Source organism: Carettochelys insculpta, chromosome 2 (genome assembly GCF_033958435.1).
Source record: "Carettochelys insculpta isolate YL-2023 chromosome 2, ASM3395843v1, whole genome shotgun sequence".
NCBI lineage: Eukaryota > Metazoa > Chordata > Testudines > Carettochelyidae > Carettochelys > Carettochelys insculpta.
In genome coordinates this window covers 230623228-230642046 of record NC_134138.1, presented here as the reverse complement: position 1 = coordinate 230642046, position 18819 = coordinate 230623228, and the positions used below count along the sequence as shown (strand labels likewise).

At 58.8% G+C, this 18819-nt stretch overlaps 10 non-coding genes across 10 annotated transcripts; all 10 read left to right on the top strand.

Moving 5' to 3' along the window:
• Positions 1 to 1752: 1752 nt before the first annotated feature.
• On the top strand, positions 1753 to 1835 carry TRNAL-AAG (transfer RNA leucine (anticodon AAG)). Its single transcript has one exon. It is a non-coding gene; the product is annotated as a tRNA-Leu (tRNA).
• A 141-nt stretch (positions 1836 to 1976) lies between these two features.
• TRNAL-CAG (transfer RNA leucine (anticodon CAG)) lies at positions 1977 to 2059 on the top strand. The gene has a single exon. It is a non-coding gene; the product is annotated as a tRNA-Leu (tRNA).
• Positions 2060 to 5267: 3208 nt separating this feature from the next.
• Positions 5268 to 5353, top strand: TRNAL-AAG (transfer RNA leucine (anticodon AAG)). Its single transcript has one exon. It is a non-coding gene; the product is annotated as a tRNA-Leu (tRNA).
• Positions 5354 to 5494: 141 nt separating this feature from the next.
• Positions 5495 to 5577, top strand: TRNAL-CAG (transfer RNA leucine (anticodon CAG)). The gene has a single exon. It is a non-coding gene; the product is annotated as a tRNA-Leu (tRNA).
• A 3211-nt stretch (positions 5578 to 8788) lies between these two features.
• TRNAL-AAG (transfer RNA leucine (anticodon AAG)) lies at positions 8789 to 8871 on the top strand. The gene has a single exon. It is a non-coding gene; the product is annotated as a tRNA-Leu (tRNA).
• A 141-nt stretch (positions 8872 to 9012) lies between these two features.
• Positions 9013 to 9095, top strand: TRNAL-CAG (transfer RNA leucine (anticodon CAG)). The gene has a single exon. It is a non-coding gene; the product is annotated as a tRNA-Leu (tRNA).
• A 3211-nt stretch (positions 9096 to 12306) lies between these two features.
• TRNAL-AAG (transfer RNA leucine (anticodon AAG)) lies at positions 12307 to 12389 on the top strand. The gene has a single exon. It is a non-coding gene; the product is annotated as a tRNA-Leu (tRNA).
• Positions 12390 to 12530: 141 nt separating this feature from the next.
• On the top strand, positions 12531 to 12613 carry TRNAL-CAG (transfer RNA leucine (anticodon CAG)). Its single transcript has one exon. It is a non-coding gene; the product is annotated as a tRNA-Leu (tRNA).
• A 3211-nt stretch (positions 12614 to 15824) lies between these two features.
• On the top strand, positions 15825 to 15907 carry TRNAL-AAG (transfer RNA leucine (anticodon AAG)). The gene has a single exon. It is a non-coding gene; the product is annotated as a tRNA-Leu (tRNA).
• Positions 15908 to 16048: 141 nt separating this feature from the next.
• TRNAL-CAG (transfer RNA leucine (anticodon CAG)) lies at positions 16049 to 16131 on the top strand. Its single transcript has one exon. It is a non-coding gene; the product is annotated as a tRNA-Leu (tRNA).
• Positions 16132 to 18819: the final 2688 nt, after the last annotated feature.

Sequence of the window (18819 nt, the reverse complement as noted above, 5' to 3'; positions counted from 1 at the left end):
GCCTCCCTGGACAGAGCCATGTCCTCCTCCCTGCCCGCCCCGGATCGCTCGGAAAGCTCTTGGTGCAGGCTGCAGCCGGGGGACTAAGCTGCCATCCGAAAAGTCTTGGGAGTACCTCCTCTCTTAGGCTGGGTCAGCAGCCCTTCCAGGCTGAGTTTGTGTCGCAGATGCACTCCTGAAGCGATGAGCTGGGCTCGAGACTAGAGAGTGCAGGCAAAACGGAGGAGCCTCAGGGTCCCCTCATCCTACAAGCATGGAACACTGCAACTGGAAGGGACCTCCAGAGGTCATCGGGTCCAGTTCCTTGCCCTCTTGGCAGGACCAACCAGCATCTAGACCACCCTTGTCAGGTGTCTAAGGCCTGAAATCCTAGTTATCTTTGGGAAATGAGGCACTTGAGTCCAACTTTGGGGTATTTTTTTCGTTTCTGAGCCCGTTGGGACTTAAAGGCCAATCCTGCAAACCTTGCAAAGCCAAAACAAGGCCTAATTTTAGACAGTCTCTTCAAACAAGTGACAACAAATTGCGTGGTTCCGAATGCGTCCTATGCGTGCAAATTGCACGTGGTAGCCTTCCTCATGTGAAGGGAAATCCATTCTTTCTTCCTGTCTGGGAGCACGCTCCAAACGGAGAAGCACACGAGTGGGTCACCTGGGCGTGGTCGTTCTTCCTTTCGACGGTGGAGGAGGGAGCCATTCGGCTTGTGGCAGTCTCCCAGGCTGTTGCTTCCGATGTGGATTGGAGTCTGAGGAGGCCCTTTGCCTGCTAAGCGCAGCTTCAGCTGACGACGAGGTCGCCACGCCTCTTCAAGTGGTCTCCCGGAACCAACTTCAACTCCAAGCACAGGGCCGCCCCTGACAACTTCCCAGCCACAAATGATACAGATCTATAGCAGCAGCAGCAGCAGCAGCAGCAACGAGAGATTCCGTGAATGACCAGCTTTCGTGAGACCCCTCGTCTGGCCCACTTGGCACAACATTAGCTAGAAGCTTTGGACCGTGGTTCCAGCAATGGTTCTGCTCGTCATTTTCGAATCCAAGAACATCACAGAGGGCTGATCCCCAGGCTGATTCCAAGGAGGCTGAGGAAAGCAACAATGGCTCCAAGAGGTCCCAGGCTCAGAATCCCAACGGTCACGGTCAGTGAAATCACCTGAAAGAGAAGACAAATGCAGAGCAACAGTCAAGCCAAGTCACCCACCCCAAAGGAACTTACTCACGCCTGGTTCGTTCAGCAGGGGGCTCTCCTGCTCAAAGTCCCCCGTTTGCATGCGCTCGAGTGTCCGTTTGGGCTGCGTTCTTTGCTGCCTGCTCTTGCGTGGCTCTCCCCGTGCTGTTTTCTACCAGCGTGGCCATTTTCAGAAAGAGAAGGGGAAGAGGCCAGCAGGACGCTGGCGTGAGGCGCGCCGCTGCCTTTTGAATTCCACTGACGGCCACCCAGGAGAAAAACGTGCCAGCTGGGTGCGGCTGAATGAGTGGTCCAGAGCGCTGCCTTGTGGGGAGGTGTGGCTTCCAAATGCCACTCCTGAAAGTGGGCTGTCAGGCTTTTGTTGCTCGGGGGAAGGGAGGCGCCCTGCTCTTTTGCGTCAGTTGTTTTCAGGGGTTTCCTGTTGATCTGCTGGCGGGAGTTTTTCCGCCCCCGCCTCCGGCCCCCGGGGCCTGGTTGGGAAAGCAGGCCACCTGCTGGCAGGGGCCATGTCCCCCTGCCACCGCCAGCGGCGGGCAGAAAAGAAGGGGAGGGGCCCGTGCGGCCGTCAGGGTGGCCGAGCGGTCTAAGGCGCTGCGTTAAGGTCGCAGTCTCCCCTGGAGGCGTGGGTTCGAATCCCACCCCTGGCAGGCGGCTGACTTTTTCAAGGGCCACCGTCTCCTCTTGGCAGCCAGGGGTGGAGCTTTTGTTGGCACAGCGGCCCTGACCCGCAGTGGGCCGGAGTGCTGCCTGTCTGCCCAGAGGTAGCTGAGGGAGGCGGCCAGGCGGCCGTCAGGGTGGCCGAGCGGTCCAAGGCGCTGCGTTCAGGTCGCAGTCTCTCCTGGAGGCGTGGGTTCGAATCCCACCCCTGACAGGCTTGGGCGCTCCCAGTGTGGCCGGCGTTCCTTTGGAGGTGCAGCCTCTTCTCTTCCCGCCCCAAAGGGCGGCCTGCCCTGCTGTGCCCAATTGGCCAGCGGGGAAGGGCACAGCAAGGAGAAAATCCACAAGCGACTCTTTGCTCCAGGCTGTGGGATTTTCCACCCCACTGGGTGCAGCACGTGCTTTGGGGGGACAGGGCACGTTGGGAGGACCCCCGCCTCTGTCAAGCGAAACAGTCCCTTGGCTGACGTCTTACGGAGGTGATGGCAAGATGCTTTGGGCCACAAGCCCGCAGCAGGAGAGGCCGACGAGGCCGCCCTTCGGCTCGGTGCGTGCCGAGGCCTTGTCCCTTGGGTTGCGGCCCAATTGCCGGGAGCTTCTTCGAAACATCCACAACTGGCCCCAGGACGAGCAACTGACGGGAGCCTTCAAGTGTCTGCAAATGGCACGGGTGCCCTCTGCCTACCGAGACGTGCGCTGGAGCCTCTTTCCTGGGAAATGCCCGGGCGGCACACGCCCCGCAGCAGGGGATGCCGGGCCGTGTCAGCCCGTGGAACCGTTTGAAAAGAGGGACCGCTTTCTGGAGGATCGGCACTTTACTCGGCAGCCCTCGGGGCTTCTGACTACACCCTGGCGAGCGCCACAGTCGGTCAGAGAAGATTCTTTCCAGCTAACCTGCGGCCTCACGGGAAACCCATCGCTGGATCCATGCCGTAGAGCCGCTGTCGAGAGCGTCTTCAGCACCGACGGCACTTCTCCCTCCCAGGAGCCCAGCGGCCTCGTGCTGCCGCTAAACGGCTGGCCACGGGGGACAAGGAAACGGTTTGTTCCTCGCTGAGTCTGGTAGCAGGAGGGGCCTGGATTCCATCCGGATGGCCTTTCTGTCTTTCCTGGTGGGAAGGGGATTTTCTGGGGGGAGCGGAGAGAAGTTGGACGCCATCTTTCGGGCTCCCACAGGGGCATTGTTGGAATTTCCACGAACTGCTTGTCTTTCATCGCCGCTGCTAGTTCCACCCTCTGCTTTTGTGTCCTTCTCCTGCTGCGCTTTTCCCCTCTCTGCTTTCCTGTATTGCTTTCTACCATGGGGGTTTCTACCGGCTGTGAGACTTTGAAAATCGGAGCAACAAGCTTTGGGACCAGGATGGGCCTAGCTTTGGTGCGGCTTGTCTTTCTCTCCCGGTGGAGAGAGGCTTTTCGGGGATGCCTGGGAGAAGTTGGGCTGCGTGTTTAGGGCCCAGACGTGTAGATTGCTTGAGCTGCCATTTCTTCTTGCCTTCCCCTTCGCAGTAGCATTGCTGGCTGTGAGGCTGAGTCCTTTTGGGCCATGCTAGTTCTGCCTCTTCTCATCTCTTGCCCTGTTCTGGGCTCTTTTCAACTAGTGCTCTTTGAAAGTTTAAAAGGAGCACGTTAGGGGCGGAGCGCTGCCTGCTGCCAGAAGCGACTAGCTGCCGGCGGCCTCCCTGGACAGAGCCATGTCCTCCTCCCTGCCCGCCCCGGATCGCTCGGAAAGCTCTTGGTGCAGGCTGCAGCCGGGGGACTAAGCTGCCATCCGAAAAGTCTTGGGAGTACCTCCTCTCTTAGGCTGGGTCAGCAGCCCTTCCAGGCTGAGTTTGTGTCGCAGATGCACTCCTGAAGCGATGAGCTGGGCTCGAGACTAGAGAGTGCAGGCAAAACGGAGGAGCCTCAGGGTCCCCTCATCCTACAAGCATGGAACACTGCAACTGGAAGGGACCTCCAGAGGTCATCGGGTCCAGTTCCTTGCCCTCTTGGCAGGACCAACCAGCATCTAGACCACCCTTGTCAGGTGTCTAAGGCCTGAAATCCTAGTTATCTTTGGGAAATGAGGCACTTGAGTCCAACTTTGGGGTATTTTTTTCGTTTCTGAGCCCGTTGGGACTTAAAGGCCAATCCTGCAAACCTTGCAAAGCCAAAACAAGGCCTAATTTTAGACAGTCTCTTCAAACAAGTGACAACAAATTGCGTGGTTCCGAATGCGTCCTATGCGTGCAAATTGCACGTGGTAGCCTTCCTCATGTGAAGGGAAATCCATTGTTTCCTCCTGTCTGGGAGCACGCTCCAAACGGAGAAGCACACGAGTGGGTCACCTGGGCGTGGTCGTTCTTCCTTTCGACGGTGGAGGAGGGAGCCATTCGGCTTGTGGCAGTCTCCCAGGCTGTTGCTTCCGATGTGGATTGGAGTCTGAGGAGGCCCTTTGCCTGCTAAGCGCAGCTTCAGCTGACGACGAGGTCGCCACGCCTCTTCAAGTGGTCTCCCGGAACCAACTTCAACTCCAAGCACAGGGCCGCCCCTGACAACTTCCCAGCCACAAATGATACAGATCTATAGCAGCAGCAGCAGCAGCAGCAGCAACGAGAGATTCCGTGAATGACCAGCTTTCGTGAGACCCCTCGTCTGGCCCACTTGGCACAACATTAGCTAGAAGCTTTGGACCGTGGTTCCAGCAATGGTTCTGCTCGTCATTTTCGAATCCAAGAACATCACAGAGGGCTGATCCCCAGGCTGATTCCAAGGAGGCTGAGGAAAGCAACAATGGCTCCAAGAGGTCCCAGGCTCAGAATCCCAACGGTCACGGTCAGTGAAATCACCTGAAAGAGAAGACAAATGCAGAGCAACAGTCAAGCCAAGTCACCCACCCCAAAGGAACTTACTCACGCCTGGTTCGTTCAGCAGGGGGCTCTCCTGCTCAAAGTCCCCCGTTTGCATGCGCTCGAGTGTCCGTTTGGGCTGCGTTCTTTGCTGCCTGCTCTTGCGTGGCTCTCCCCGTGCTGTTTTCTACCAGCGTGGCCATTTTCAGAAAGAGAAGGGGAAGAGGCCAGCAGGACGCTGGCGTGAGGCGCGCCGCTGCCTTTTGAATTCCACTGACGGCCACCCAGGAGAAAAACGTGCCAGCTGGGTGCGGCTGAATGAGTGGTCCAGAGCGCTGCCTTGTGGGGAGGTGTGGCTTCCAAATGCCACTCCTGAAAGTGGGCTGTCAGGCTTTTGTTGCTCGGGGGAAGGGAGGCGCCCTGCTCTTTTGCGTCAGTTGTTTTCAGGGGTTTCCTGTTGATCTGCTGGCGGGAGTTTTTCCGCCCCCGCCTCCGGCCCCCGGGGCCTGGTTGGGAAAGCAGGCCACCTGCTGGCAGGGGCCATGTCCCCCTGCCACCGCCAGCGGCGGGCAGAAAAGAAGGGGAGGGGCCCGTGTGGCCATCAGGGTGGCCGAGCGGTCTAAGGCGCTGCGTTAAGGTCGCAGTCTCCCCTGGAGGCGTGGGTTCGAATCCCACCCCTGGCAGGCGGCTGACTTTTTCAAGGGCCACCGTCTCCTCTTGGCAGCCAGGGGTGGAGCTTTTGTTGGCACAGCGGCCCTGACCCGCAGTGGGCCGGAGTGCTGCCTGTCTGCCCAGAGGTAGCTGAGGGAGGCGGCCAGGCGGCCGTCAGGGTGGCCGAGCGGTCCAAGGCGCTGCGTTCAGGTCGCAGTCTCTCCTGGAGGCGTGGGTTCGAATCCCACCCCTGACAGGCTTGGGCGCTCCCAGTGTGGCCGGCGTTCCTTTGGAGGTGCAGCCTCTTCTCTTCCCGCCCCAAAGGGCGGCCTGCCCTGCTGTGCCCAATTGGCCAGCGGGGAAGGGCACAGCAAGGAGAAAATCCACAAGCGACTCTTTGCTCCAGGCTGTGGGATTTTCCACCCCACTGGGTGCAGCACGTGCTTTGGGGGGACAGGGCACGTTGGGAGGACCCCCGCCTCTGTCAAGCGAAACAGTCCCTTGGCTGACGTCTTACGGAGGTGATGGCAAGATGCTTTGGGCCACAAGCCCGCAGCAGGAGAGGCCGACGAGGCCGCCCTTCGGCTCGGTGCGTGCCGAGGCCTTGTCCCTTGGGTTGCGGCCCAATTGCCGGGAGCTTCTTCGAAACATCCACAACTGGCCCCAGGACGAGCAACTGACGGGAGCCTTCAAGTGTCTCCAAATGGCACGGGTGCCCTCTGCCTACCGAGACGTGCGCTGGAGCCTCTTTCCTGGGAAATGCCCGGGCGGCACACGCCCCGCAGCAGGGGATGCCGGGCCGTGTCAGCCCGTGGAACCGTTTGAAAAGAGGGACCGCTTTCTGGAGGATCGGCACTTTACTCGGCAGCCCTCGGGGCTTCTGACTACACCCTGGCGAGCGCCACAGTCGGTCAGAGAAGATTCTTTCCAGCTAACCTGCGGCCTCATGGGAAACCCATCGCTGGATCCATGCCGTAGAGCCGCTGTCGAGAGCGTCTTCAGCACCGACGGCACTTCTCCCTCCCAGGAGCCCAGCGGCCTCGTGCTGCCGCTAAACGGCTGGCCACGGGGGACAAGGAAACGGTTTGTTCCTCGCTGAGTCTGGTAGCAGGAGGGGCCTGGATTCCATCCGGATGGCCTTTCTGTCTTTCCTGGTGGGAAGGGGATTTTCTGGGGGGAGCGGAGAGAAGTTGGACGCCATCTTTCGGGCTCCCACAGGGGCATTGTTGGAATTTCCACGAACTGCTTGTCTTTCATCGCCGCTGCTAGTTCCACCCTCTGCTTTTGTGTCCTTCTCCTGCTGCGCTTTTCCCCTCTCTGCTTTCCTGTATTGCTTTCTACCATGGGGGTTTCTACCGGCTGTGAGACTTTGAAAATCGGAGCAACAAGCTTTGGGACCAGGATGGGCCTAGCTTTGGTGCGGCTTGTCTTTCTCTCCCGGTGGAGAGAGGCTTTTCGGGGATGCCTGGGAGAAGTTGGGCTGCGTGTTTAGGGCCCAGACGTGTAGATTGCTTGAGCTGCCATTTCTTCTTGCCTTCCCCTTCGCAGTAGCATTGCTGGCTGTGAGGCTGAGTCCTTTTGGGCCATGCTAGTTCTGCCTCTTCTCATCTCTTGCCCTGTTCTGGGCTCTTTTCAACTAGTGCTCTTTGAAAGTTTAAAAGGAGCACGTTAGGGGCGGAGCGCTGCCTGCTGCCAGAAGCGACTAGCTGCCGGCGGCCTCCCTGGACAGAGCCATGTCCTCCTCCCTGCCCGCCCCGGATCGCTCGGAAAGCTCTTGGTGCAGGCTGCAGCCGGGGGACTAAGCTGCCATCCGAAAAGTCTTGGGAGTACCTCCTCTCTTAGGCTGGGTCAGCAGCCCTTCCAGGCTGAGTTTGTGTCGCAGATGCACTCCTGAAGCGATGAGCTGGGCTCGAGACTAGAGAGTGCAGGCAAAACGGAGGAGCCTCAGGGTCCCCTCATCCTACAAGCATGGAACACTGCAACTGGAAGGGACCTCCAGAGGTCATCGGGTCCAGTTCCTTGCCCTCTTGGCAGGACCAACCAGCATCTAGACCACCCTTGTCAGGTGTCTAAGGCCTGAAATCCTAGTTATCTTTGGGAAATGAGGCACTTGAGTCCAACTTTGGGGTATTTTTTTCGTTTCTGAGCCCGTTGGGACTTAAAGGCCAATCCTGCAAACCTTGCAAAGCCAAAACAAGGCCTAATTTTAGACAGTCTCTTCAAACAAGTGACAACAAATTGCGTGGTTCCGAATGCGTCCTATGCGTGCAAATTGCACGTGGTAGCCTTCCTCATGTGAAGGGAAATCCATTGTTTCCTCCTGTCTGGGAGCACGCTCCAAACGGAGAAGCACACGAGTGGGTCACCTGGGCGTGGTCGTTCTTCCTTTCGACGGTGGAGGAGGGAGCCATTCGGCTTGTGGCAGTCTCCCAGGCTGTTGCTTCCGATGTGGATTGGAGTCTGAGGAGGCCCTTTGCCTGCTAAGCGCAGCTTCAGCTGACGACGAGGTCGCCACGCCTCTTCAAGTGGTCTCCCGGAACCAACTTCAACTCCAAGCACAGGGCCGCCCCTGACAACTTCCCAGCCACAAATGATACAGATCTATAGCAGCAGCAGCAGCAGCAGCAGCAACGAGAGATTCCGTGAATGACCAGCTTTCGTGAGACCCCTCGTCTGGCCCACTTGGCACAACATTAGCTAGAAGCTTTGGACCGTGGTTCCAGCAATGGTTCTGCTCGTCATTTTCGAATCCAAGAACATCACAGAGGGCTGATCCCCAGGCTGATTCCAAGGAGGCTGAGGAAAGCAACAATGGCTCCAAGAGGTCCCAGGCTCAGAATCCCAACGGTCACGGTCAGTGAAATCACCTGAAAGAGAAGACAAATGCAGAGCAACAGTCAAGCCAAGTCACCCACCCCAAAGGAACTTACTCACGCCTGGTTCGTTCAGCAGGGGGCTCTCCTGCTCAAAGTCCCCCGTTTGCATGCGCTCGAGTGTCCGTTTGGGCTGCGTTCTTTGCTGCCTGCTCTTGCGTGGCTCTCCCCGTGCTGTTTTCTACCAGCGTGGCCATTTTCAGAAAGAGAAGGGGAAGAGGCCAGCAGGACGCTGGCGTGAGGCGCGCCGCTGCCTTTTGAATTCCACTGACGGCCACCCAGGAGAAAAACGTGCCAGCTGGGTGCGGCTGAATGAGTGGTCCAGAGCGCTGCCTTGTGGGGAGGTGTGGCTTCCAAATGCCACTCCTGAAAGTGGGCTGTCAGGCTTTTGTTGCTCGGGGGAAGGGAGGCGCCCTGCTCTTTTGCGTCAGTTGTTTTCAGGGGTTTCCTGTTGATCTGCTGGCGGGAGTTTTTCCGCCCCCGCCTCCGGCCCCCGGGGCCTGGTTGGGAAAGCAGGCCACCTGCTGGCAGGGGCCATGTCCCCCTGCCACCGCCAGCGGCGGGCAGAAAAGAAGGGGAGGGGCCCGTGTGGCCGTCAGGGTGGCCGAGCGGTCTAAGGCGCTGCGTTAAGGTCGCAGTCTCCCCTGGAGGCGTGGGTTCGAATCCCACCCCTGGCAGGCGGCTGACTTTTTCAAGGGCCACCGTCTCCTCTTGGCAGCCAGGGGTGGAGCTTTTGTTGGCACAGCGGCCCTGACCCGCAGTGGGCCGGAGTGCTGCCTGTCTGCCCAGAGGTAGCTGAGGGAGGAGGCCAGGCGGCCGTCAGGGTGGCCGAGCGGTCCAAGGCGCTGCGTTCAGGTCGCAGTCTCTCCTGGAGGCGTGGGTTCGAATCCCACCCCTGACAGGCTTGGGCGCTCCCAGTGTGGCCGGCGTTCCTTTGGAGGTGCAGCCTCTTCTCTTCCCGCCCCAAAGGGCGGCCTGCCCTGCTGTGCCCAATTGGCCAGCGGGGAAGGGCACAGCAAGGAGAAAATCCACAAGCGACTCTTTGCTCCAGGCTGTGGGATTTTCCACCCCACTGGGTGCAGCACGTGCTTTGGGGGGACAGGGCACGTTGGGAGGACCCCCGCCTCTGTCAAGCGAAACAGTCCCTTGGCTGACGTCTTACGGAGGTGATGGCAAGATGCTTTGGGCCACAAGCCCGCAGCAGGAGAGGCCGACGAGGCCGCCCTTCGGCTCGGTGCGTGCCGAGGCCTTGTCCCTTGGGTTGCGGCCCAATTGCCGGGAGCTTCTTCGAAACATCCACAACTGGCCCCAGGACGAGCAACTGACGGGAGCCTTCAAGTGTCTGCAAATGGCACGGGTGCCCTCTGCCTACCGAGACGTGCGCTGGAGCCTCTTTCCTGGGAAATGCCCGGGCGGCACACGCCCCGCAGCAGGGGATGCCGGGCCGTGTCAGCCCGTGGAACCGTTTGAAAAGAGGGACCGCTTTCTGGAGGATCGGCACTTTACTCGGCAGCCCTCGGGGCTTCTGACTACACCCTGGCGAGCGCCACAGTCGGTCAGAGAAGATTCTTTCCAGCTAACCTGCGGCCTCACGGGAAACCCATCGCTGGATCCATGCCGTAGAGCCGCTGTCGAGAGCGTCTTCAGCACCGACGGCACTTCTCCCTCCCAGGAGCCCAGCGGCCTCGTGCTGCCGCTAAACGGCTGGCCACGGGGGACAAGGAAACGGTTTGTTCCTCGCTGAGTCTGGTAGCAGGAGGGGCCTGGATTCCATCCGGATGGCCTTTCTGTCTTTCCTGGTGGGAAGGGGATTTTCTGGGGGGAGCGGAGAGAAGTTGGACGCCATCTTTCGGGCTCCCACAGGGGCATTGTTGGAATTTCCACGAACTGCTTGTCTTTCATCGCCGCTGCTAGTTCCACCCTCTGCTTTTGTGTCCTTCTCCTGCTGCGCTTTTCCCCTCTCTGCTTTCCTGTATTGCTTTCTACCATGGGGGTTTCTACCGGCTGTGAGACTTTGAAAATCGGAGCAACAAGCTTTGGGACCAGGATGGGCCTAGCTTTGGTGCGGCTTGTCTTTCTCTCCCGGTGGAGAGAGGCTTTTCGGGGATGCCTGGGAGAAGTTGGGCTGCGTGTTTAGGGCCCAGACGTGTAGATTGCTTGAGCTGCCATTTCTTCTTGCCTTCCCCTTCGCAGTAGCATTGCTGGCTGTGAGGCTGAGTCCTTTTGGGCCATGCTAGTTCTGCCTCTTCTCATCTCTTGCCCTGTTCTGGGCTCTTTTCAACTAGTGCTCTTTGAAAGTTTAAAAGGAGCACGTTAGGGGCGGAGCGCTGCCTGCTGCCAGAAGCGACTAGCTGCCGGCGGCCTCCCTGGACAGAGCCATGTCCTCCTCCCTGCCCGCCCCGGATCGCTCGGAAAGCTCTTGGTGCAGGCTGCAGCCGGGGGACTAAGCTGCCATCCGAAAAGTCTTGGGAGTACCTCCTCTCTTAGGCTGGGTCAGCAGCCCTTCCAGGCTGAGTTTGTGTCGCAGATGCACTCCTGAAGCGATGAGCTGGGCTCGAGACTAGAGAGTGCAGGCAAAACGGAGGAGCCTCAGGGTCCCCTCATCCTACAAGCATGGAACACTGCAACTGGAAGGGACCTCCAGAGGTCATCGGGTCCAGTTCCTTGCCCTCTTGGCAGGACCAACCAGCATCTAGACCACCCTTGTCAGGTGTCTAAGGCCTGAAATCCTAGTTATCTTTGGGAAATGAGGCACTTGAGTCCAACTTTGGGGTATTTTTTTCGTTTCTGAGCCCGTTGGGACTTAAAGGCCAATCCTGCAAACCTTGCAAAGCCAAAACAAGGCCTAATTTTAGACAGTCTCTTCAAACAAGTGACAACAAATTGCGTGGTTCCGAATGCGTCCTATGCGTGCAAATTGCACGTGGTAGCCTTCCTCATGTGAAGGGAAATCCATTGTTTCCTCCTGTCTGGGAGCACGCTCCAAACGGAGAAGCACACGAGTGGGTCACCTGGGCGTGGTCGTTCTTCCTTTCGACGGTGGAGGAGGGAGCCATTCGGCTTGTGGCAGTCTCCCAGGCTGTTGCTTCCGATGTGGATTGGAGTCTGAGGAGGCCCTTTGCCTGCTAAGCGCAGCTTCAGCTGACGACGAGGTCGCCACGCCTCTTCAAGTGGTCTCCCGGAACCAACTTCAACTCCAAGCACAGGGCCGCCCCTGACAACTTCCCAGCCACAAATGATACAGATCTATAGCAGCAGCAGCAGCAGCAGCAGCAACGAGAGATTCCGTGAATGACCAGCTTTCGTGAGACCCCTCGTCTGGCCCACTTGGCACAACATTAGCTAGAAGCTTTGGACCGTGGTTCCAGCAATGGTTCTGCTCGTCATTTTCGAATCCAAGAACATCACAGAGGGCTGATCCCCAGGCTGATTCCAAGGAGGCTGAGGAAAGCAACAATGGCTCCAAGAGGTCCCAGGCTCAGAATCCCAACGGTCACGGTCAGTGAAATCACCTGAAAGAGAAGACAAATGCAGAGCAACAGTCAAGCCAAGTCACCCACCCCAAAGGAACTTACTCACGCCTGGTTCGTTCAGCAGGGGGCTCTCCTGCTCAAAGTCCCCCGTTTGCATGCGCTCGAGTGTCCGTTTGGGCTGCGTTCTTTGCTGCCTGCTCTTGCGTGGCTCTCCCCGTGCTGTTTTCTACCAGCGTGGCCATTTTCAGAAAGAGAAGGGGAAGAGGCCAGCAGGACGCTGGCGTGAGGCGCGCCGCTGCCTTTTGAATTCCACTGACGGCCACCCAGGAGAAAAACGTGCCAGCTGGGTGCGGCTGAATGAGTGGTCCAGAGCGCTGCCTTGTGGGGAGGTGTGGCTTCCAAATGCCACTCCTGAAAGTGGGCTGTCAGGCTTTTGTTGCTCGGGGGAAGGGAGGCGCCCTGCTCTTTTGCGTCAGTTGTTTTCAGGGGTTTCCTGTTGATCTGCTGGCGGGAGTTTTTCCGCCCCCGCCTCCGGCCCCCGGGGCCTGGTTGGGAAAGCAGGCCACCTGCTGGCAGGGGCCATGTCCCCCTGCCACCGCCAGCGGCGGGCAGAAAAGAAGGGGAGGGGCCCGTGTGGCCGTCAGGGTGGCCGAGCGGTCTAAGGCGCTGCGTTAAGGTCGCAGTCTCCCCTGGAGGCGTGGGTTCGAATCCCACCCCTGGCAGGCGGCTGACTTTTTCAAGGGCCACCGTCTCCTCTTGGCAGCCAGGGGTGGAGCTTTTGTTGGCACAGCGGCCCTGACCCGCAGTGGGCCGGAGTGCTGCCTGTCTGCCCAGAGGTAGCTGAGGGAGGAGGCCAGGCGGCCGTCAGGGTGGCCGAGCGGTCCAAGGCGCTGCGTTCAGGTTGCAGTCTCTTCTGGAGGCGTGGGTTCGAATCCCACCCCTGACAGGCTTGGGCGCTCCCAGTGTGGCCGGCGTTCCTTTGGAGGTGCAGCCTCTTCTCTTCCCGCCCCAAAGGGCGGCCTGCCCTGCTGTGCCCAATTGGCCAGCGGGGAAGGGCACAGCAAGGAGAAAATCCACAAGCGACTCTTTGCTCCAGGCTGTGGGATTTTCCACCCCACTGGGTGCAGCACGTGCTTTGGGGGGACAGGGCACGTTGGGAGGACCCCCGCCTCTGTCAAGCGAAACAGTCCCTTGGCTGACGTCTTACGGAGGTGATGGCAAGATGCTTTGGGCCACAAGCCCGCAGCAGGAGAGGCCGACGAGGCCGCCCTTCGGCTCGGTGCGTGCCGAGGCCTTGTCCCTTGGGTTGCGGCCCAATTGCCGGGAGCTTCTTCGAAACATCCACAACTGGCCCCAGGACGAGCAACTGACGGGAGCCTTCAAGTGTCTGCAAATGGCACGGGTGCCCTCTGCCTACCGAGACGTGCGCTGGAGCCTCTTTCCTGGGAAATGCCCGGGCGGCACACGCCCCGCAGCAGGGGATGCCGGGCCGTGTCAGCCCGTGGAACCGTTTGAAAAGAGGGACCGCTTTCTGGAGGATCGGCACTTTACTCGGCAGCCCTCGGGGCTTCTGACTACACCCTGGCGAGCGCCACAGTCTGTCAGAGAAGATTCTTTCCAGCTAACCTGCGGCCTCACGGGAAACCCATCGCTGGATCCATGCCGTAGAGCCGCTGTCGAGAGCGTCTTCAGCACCGACGGCACTTCTCCCTCCCAGGAGCCCAGCGGCCTCGTGCTGCCGCTAAACGGCTGGCCACGGGGGACAAGGAAACGGTTTGTTCCTCGCTGAGTCTGGTAGCAGGAGGGGCCTGGATTCCATCCGGATGGCCTTTCTGTCTTTCCTGGTGGGAAGGGGATTTTCTGGGGGGAGCGGAGAGAAGTTGGACGCCATCTTTCGGGCTCCCACAGGGGCATTGTTGGAATTTCCACGAACTGCTTGTCTTTCATCGCCGCTGCTAGTTCCACCCTCTGCTTTTGTGTCCTTCTCCTGCTGCGCTTTTCCCCTCTCTGCTTTCCTGTATTGCTTTCTACCATGGGGGTTTCTACCGGCTGTGAGACTTTGAAAATCGGAGCAACAAGCTTTGGGACCAGGATGGGCCTAGCTTTGGTGCGGCTTGTCTTTCTCTCCCGGTGGAGAGAGGCTTTTCGGGGATGCCTGGGAGAAGTTGGGCTGCGTGTTTAGGGCCCAGACGTGTAGATTGCTTGAGCTGCCATTTCTTCTTGCCTTCCCCTTCGCAGTAGCATTGCTGGCTGTGAGGCTGAGTCCTTTTGGGCCATGCTAGTTCTGCCTCTTCTCATCTCTTGCCCTGTTCTGGGCTCTTTTCAACTAGTGCTCTTTGAAAGTTTAAAAGGAGCACGTTAGGGGCGGAGCGCTGCCTGCTGCCAGAAGCGACTAGCTGCCGGCGGCCTCCCTGGACAGAGCCATGTCCTCCTCCCTGCCCGCCCCGGATCGCTCGGAAAGCTCTTGGTGCAGGCTGCAGCCGGGGGACTAAGCTGCCATCCGAAAAGTCTTGGGAGTACCTCCTCTCTTAGGCTGGGTCAGCAGCCCTTCCAGGCTGAGTTTGTGTCGCAGATGCACTCCTGAAGCGATGAGCTGGGCTCGAGACTAGAGAGTGCAGGCAAAACGGAGGAGCCTCAGGGTCCCCTCATCCTACAAGCATGGAACACTGCAACTGGAAGGGACCTCCAGAGGTCATCGGGTCCAGTTCCTTGCCCTCTTGGCAGGACCAACCAGCATCTAGACCACCCTTGTCAGGTGTCTAAGGCCTGAAATCCTAGTTATCTTTGGGAAATGAGGCACTTGAGTCCAACTTTGGGGTATTTTTTTCGTTTCTGAGCCCGTTGGGACTTAAAGGCCAATCCTGCAAACCTTGCAAAGCCAAAACAAGGCCTAATTTTAGACAGTCTCTTCAAACAAGTGACAACAAATTGCGTGGTTCCGAATGCGTCCTATGCGTGCAAATTGCACGTGGTAGCCTTCCTCATGTGAAGGGAAATCCATTGTTTCTTCCTGTCTGGGAGCACGCTCCAAACGGAGAAGCACACGAGTGGGTCACCTGGGCGTGGTCGTTCTTCCTTTCGACGGTGGAGGAGGGAGCCATTCGGCTTGTGGCAGTCTCCCAGGCTGTTGCTTCCGATGTGGATTGGAGTCTGAGGAGGCCCTTTGCCTGCTAAGCGCAGCTTCAGCTGACGACGAGGTCGCCACGCCTCTTCAAGTGGTCTCCCGGAACCAACTTCAACTCCAAGCACAGGGCCGCCCCTGACAACTTCCCAGCCACAAATGATACAGATCTATAGCAGCAGCAGCAGCAGCAGCAGCAACGAGAGATTCCGTGAATGACCAGCTTTCGTGAGACCCCTCGTCTGGCCCACTTGGCACAACATTAGCTAGAAGCTTTGGACCGTGGTTCCAGCAATGGTTCTGCTCGTCATTTTCGAATCCAAGAACATCACAGAGGGCTGATCCCCAGGCTGATTCCAAGGAGGCTGAGGAAAGCAACAATGGCTCCAAGAGGTCCCAGGCTCAGAATCCCAACGGTCACGGTCAGTGAAATCACCTGAAAGAGAAGACAAATGCAGAGCAACAGTCAAGCCAAGTCACCCACCCCAAAGGAACTTACTCACGCCTGGTTCGTTCAGCAGGGGGCTCTCCTGCTCAAAGTCCCCCGTTTGCATGCGCTCGAGTGTCCGTTTGGGCTGCGTTCTTTGCTGCCTGCTCTTGCGTGGCTCTCCCCGTGCTGTTTTCTACCAGCGTGGCCATTTTCAGAAAGAGAAGGGGAAGAGGCCAGCAGGACGCTGGCGTGAGGCGCGCCGCTGCCTTTTGAATTCCACTGACGGCCACCCAGGAGAAAAACGTGCCAGCTGGGTGCGGCTGAATGAGTGGTCCAGAGCGCTGCCTTGTGGGGAGGTGTGGCTTCCAAATGCCACTCCTGAAAGTGGGCTGTCAGGCTTTTGTTGCTCGGGGGAAGGGAGGCGCCCTGCTCTTTTGCGTCAGTTGTTTTCAGGGGTTTCCTGTTGATCTGCTGGCGGGAGTTTTTCCGCCCCCGCCTCCGGCCCCCGGGGCCTGGTTGGGAAAGCAGGCCACCTGCTGGCAGGGGCCATGTCCCCCTGCCACCGCCAGCGGCGGGCAGAAAAGAAGGGGAGGGGCCCGTGTGGCCGTCAGGGTGGCCGAGCGGTCTAAGGCGCTGCGTTAAGGTCGCAGTCTCCCCTGGAGGCGTGGGTTCGAATCCCACCCCTGGCAGGCGGCTGACTTTTTCAAGGGCCACCGTCTCCTCTTGGCAGCCAGGGGTGGAGCTTTTGTTGGCACAGCGGCCCTGACCCGCAGTGGGCCGGAGTGCTGCCTGTCTGCCCAGAGGTAGCTGAGGGAGGAGGCCAGGCGGCCGTCAGGGTGGCCGAGCGGTCCAAGGCGCTGCGTTCAGGTCGCAGTCTCTCCTGGAGGCGTGGGTTCGAATCCCACCCCTGACAGGCTTGGGCGCTCCCAGTGTGGCCGGCGTTCCTTTGGAGGTGCAGCCTCTTCTCTTCCCGCCCCAAAGGGCGGCCTGCCCTGCTGTGCCCAATTGGCCAGCGGGGAAGGGCACAGCAAGGAGAAAATCCACAAGCGACTCTTTGCTCCAGGCTGTGGGATTTTCCACCCCACTGGGTGCAGCACGTGCTTTGGGGGGACAGGGCACGTTGGGAGGACCCCCGCCTCTGTCAAGCGAAACAGTCCCTTGGCTGACGTCTTACGGAGGTGATGGCAAGATGCTTTGGGCCACAAGCCCGCAGCAGGAGAGGCCGACGAGGCCGCCCTTCGGCTCGGTGCGTGCCGAGGCCTTGTCCCTTGGGTTGCGGCCCAATTGCCGGGAGCTTCTTCGAAACATCCACAACTGGCCCCAGGACGAGCAACTGACGGGAGCCTTCAAGTGTCTGCAAATGGCACGGGTGCCCTCTGCCTACCGAGACGTGCGCTGGAGCCTCTTTCCTGGGAAATGCCCGGGCGGCACACGCCCCGCAGCAGGGGATGCCGGGCCGTGTCAGCCCGTGGAACCGTTTGAAAAGAGGGACCGCTTTCTGGAGGATCGGCACTTTACTCGGCAGCCCTCGGGGCTTCTGACTACACCCTGGCGAGCGCCACAGTCGGTCAGAGAAGATTCTTTCCAGCTAACCTGCGGCCTCACGGGAAACCCATCGCTGGATCCATGCCGTAGAGCCGCTGTCGAGAGCGTCTTCAGCACCGACGGCACTTCTCCCTCCCAGGAGCCCAGCGGCCTCGTGCTGCCGCTAAACGGCTGGCCACGGGGGACAAGGAAACGGTTTGTTCCTCGCTGAGTCTGGTAGCAGGAGGGGCCTGGATTCCATCCGGATGGCCTTTCTGTCTTTCCTGGTGGGAAGGGGATTTTCTGGGGGGAGCGGAGAGAAGTTGGACGCCATCTTTCGGGCTCCCACAGGGGCATTGTTGGAATTTCCACGAACTGCTTGTCTTTCATCGCCGCTGCTAGTTCCACCCTCTGCTTTTGTGTCCTTCTCCTGCTGCGCTTTTCCCCTCTCTGCTTTCCTGTATTGCTTTCTACCATGGGGGTTTCTACCGGCTGTGAGACTTTGAAAATCGGAGCAACAAGCTTTGGGACCAGGATGGGCCTAGCTTTGGTGCGGCTTGTCTTTCTCTCCCGGTGGAGAGAGGCTTTTCGGGGATGCCTGGGAGAAGTTGGGCTGCGTGTTTAGGGCCCAGACGTGTAGATTGCTTGAGCTGCCATTTCTTCTTGCCTTCCCCTTCGCAGTAGCATTGCTGGCTGTGAGGCTGAGTCCTTTTGGGCCATGCTAGTTCTGCCTCTTCTCATCTCTTGCCCTGTTCTGGGCTCTTTTCAACTAGTGCTCTTTGAAAGTTTAAAAGGAGCACGTTAGGGGCGGAGCGCTGCCTGCTGCCAGAAGCGACTAGCTGCCGGCGGCCTCCCTGGACAGAGCCATGTCCTCCTCCCTGCCCGCCCCGGATCGCTCGGAAAGCTCTTGGTGCAGGCTGCAGCCGGGGGACTAAGCTGCCATCTGAAAAGTCTTGGGAGTACATTCTCTCTTAGGCTGGGTCAGCAGCCCTTCCAGGCTGAGTTTGTGTCGCAGATGCACTCCTGAAGCGATGAGCTGGGCTCGAGACTAGAGAGTGCAGGCAAAACGGAGGAGCCTCAGGGTCCACTCATCCTACAAGCATGGAACACTGCAACTGGAAGGGACCTCCAGAGGTCATCGGGTCCAGTTCCTTGCCCTCTTGGCAGGACCAACCAGCATCTAGACCACCCTTGTCAGGTGTCTAAGGCCTGAAATCCTAGTTATCTTTGGGAAATGAGGCACTTGAGTCCAACTTTGGGGTATTTTTTTCGTTTCTGAGCCCGTTGGGACTTAAAGGCCAATCCTGCAAACCTTGCAAAGCCAAAACAAGGCCTAATTTTAGACAGTCTCTTCAAACAAGTGACAACAAATTGCGTGGTTCCGAATGCGTCCTATGCGTGCAAATTGCACGTGGTAGCCTTCCTCATGTGAAGGGAAATCCATTGTTTCTTCCTGTCTGGGAGCACGCTCCAAACGGAGAAGCACACGAGTGGGTCACCTGGGCGTGGTCGTTCTTCCTTTCGACGGTGGAGGAGGGAGCCATTCGGCTTGTGGCAGTCTCCCAGGCTGTTGCTTCCGATGTGGATTGGAGTCTGAGGAGGCCCTTTGCCTGCTAAGCGCAGCTTCAGCTGACGACGAGGTCGCCACGCCTCTTCAAGTGGTCTCCCGGAACCAACTTCAACTCCAAGCACAGGGCCGCCCCTGACAACTTCCCAGCCACAAATGATACAGATCTATAGCAGCAGCAGCAGCAGCAGCAGCAACGAGAGATTCCGTGAATGACCAGCTTTCGTGAGACCCCTCGTCTGGCCCACTTGGCACAACATTAGCTAGAAGCTTTGGACCGTGGTTCCAGCAATGGTTCTGCTCGTCATTTTCGAATCCAAGAACATCACAGAGGGCTGATCCCCAGACTGATTCCAAGGAGGCTGAGGAAAGCAACAATGGCTCCAAGAGGTCCCAGGCTCAGAATCCCAACGGTCACGGTCAGTGAAATCACCTGAAAGAGAAGACAAATGCAGAGCAACAGTCAAGCCAAGTCACTCACCCCAAAGGAACTTACTCACGCCTGGTTCG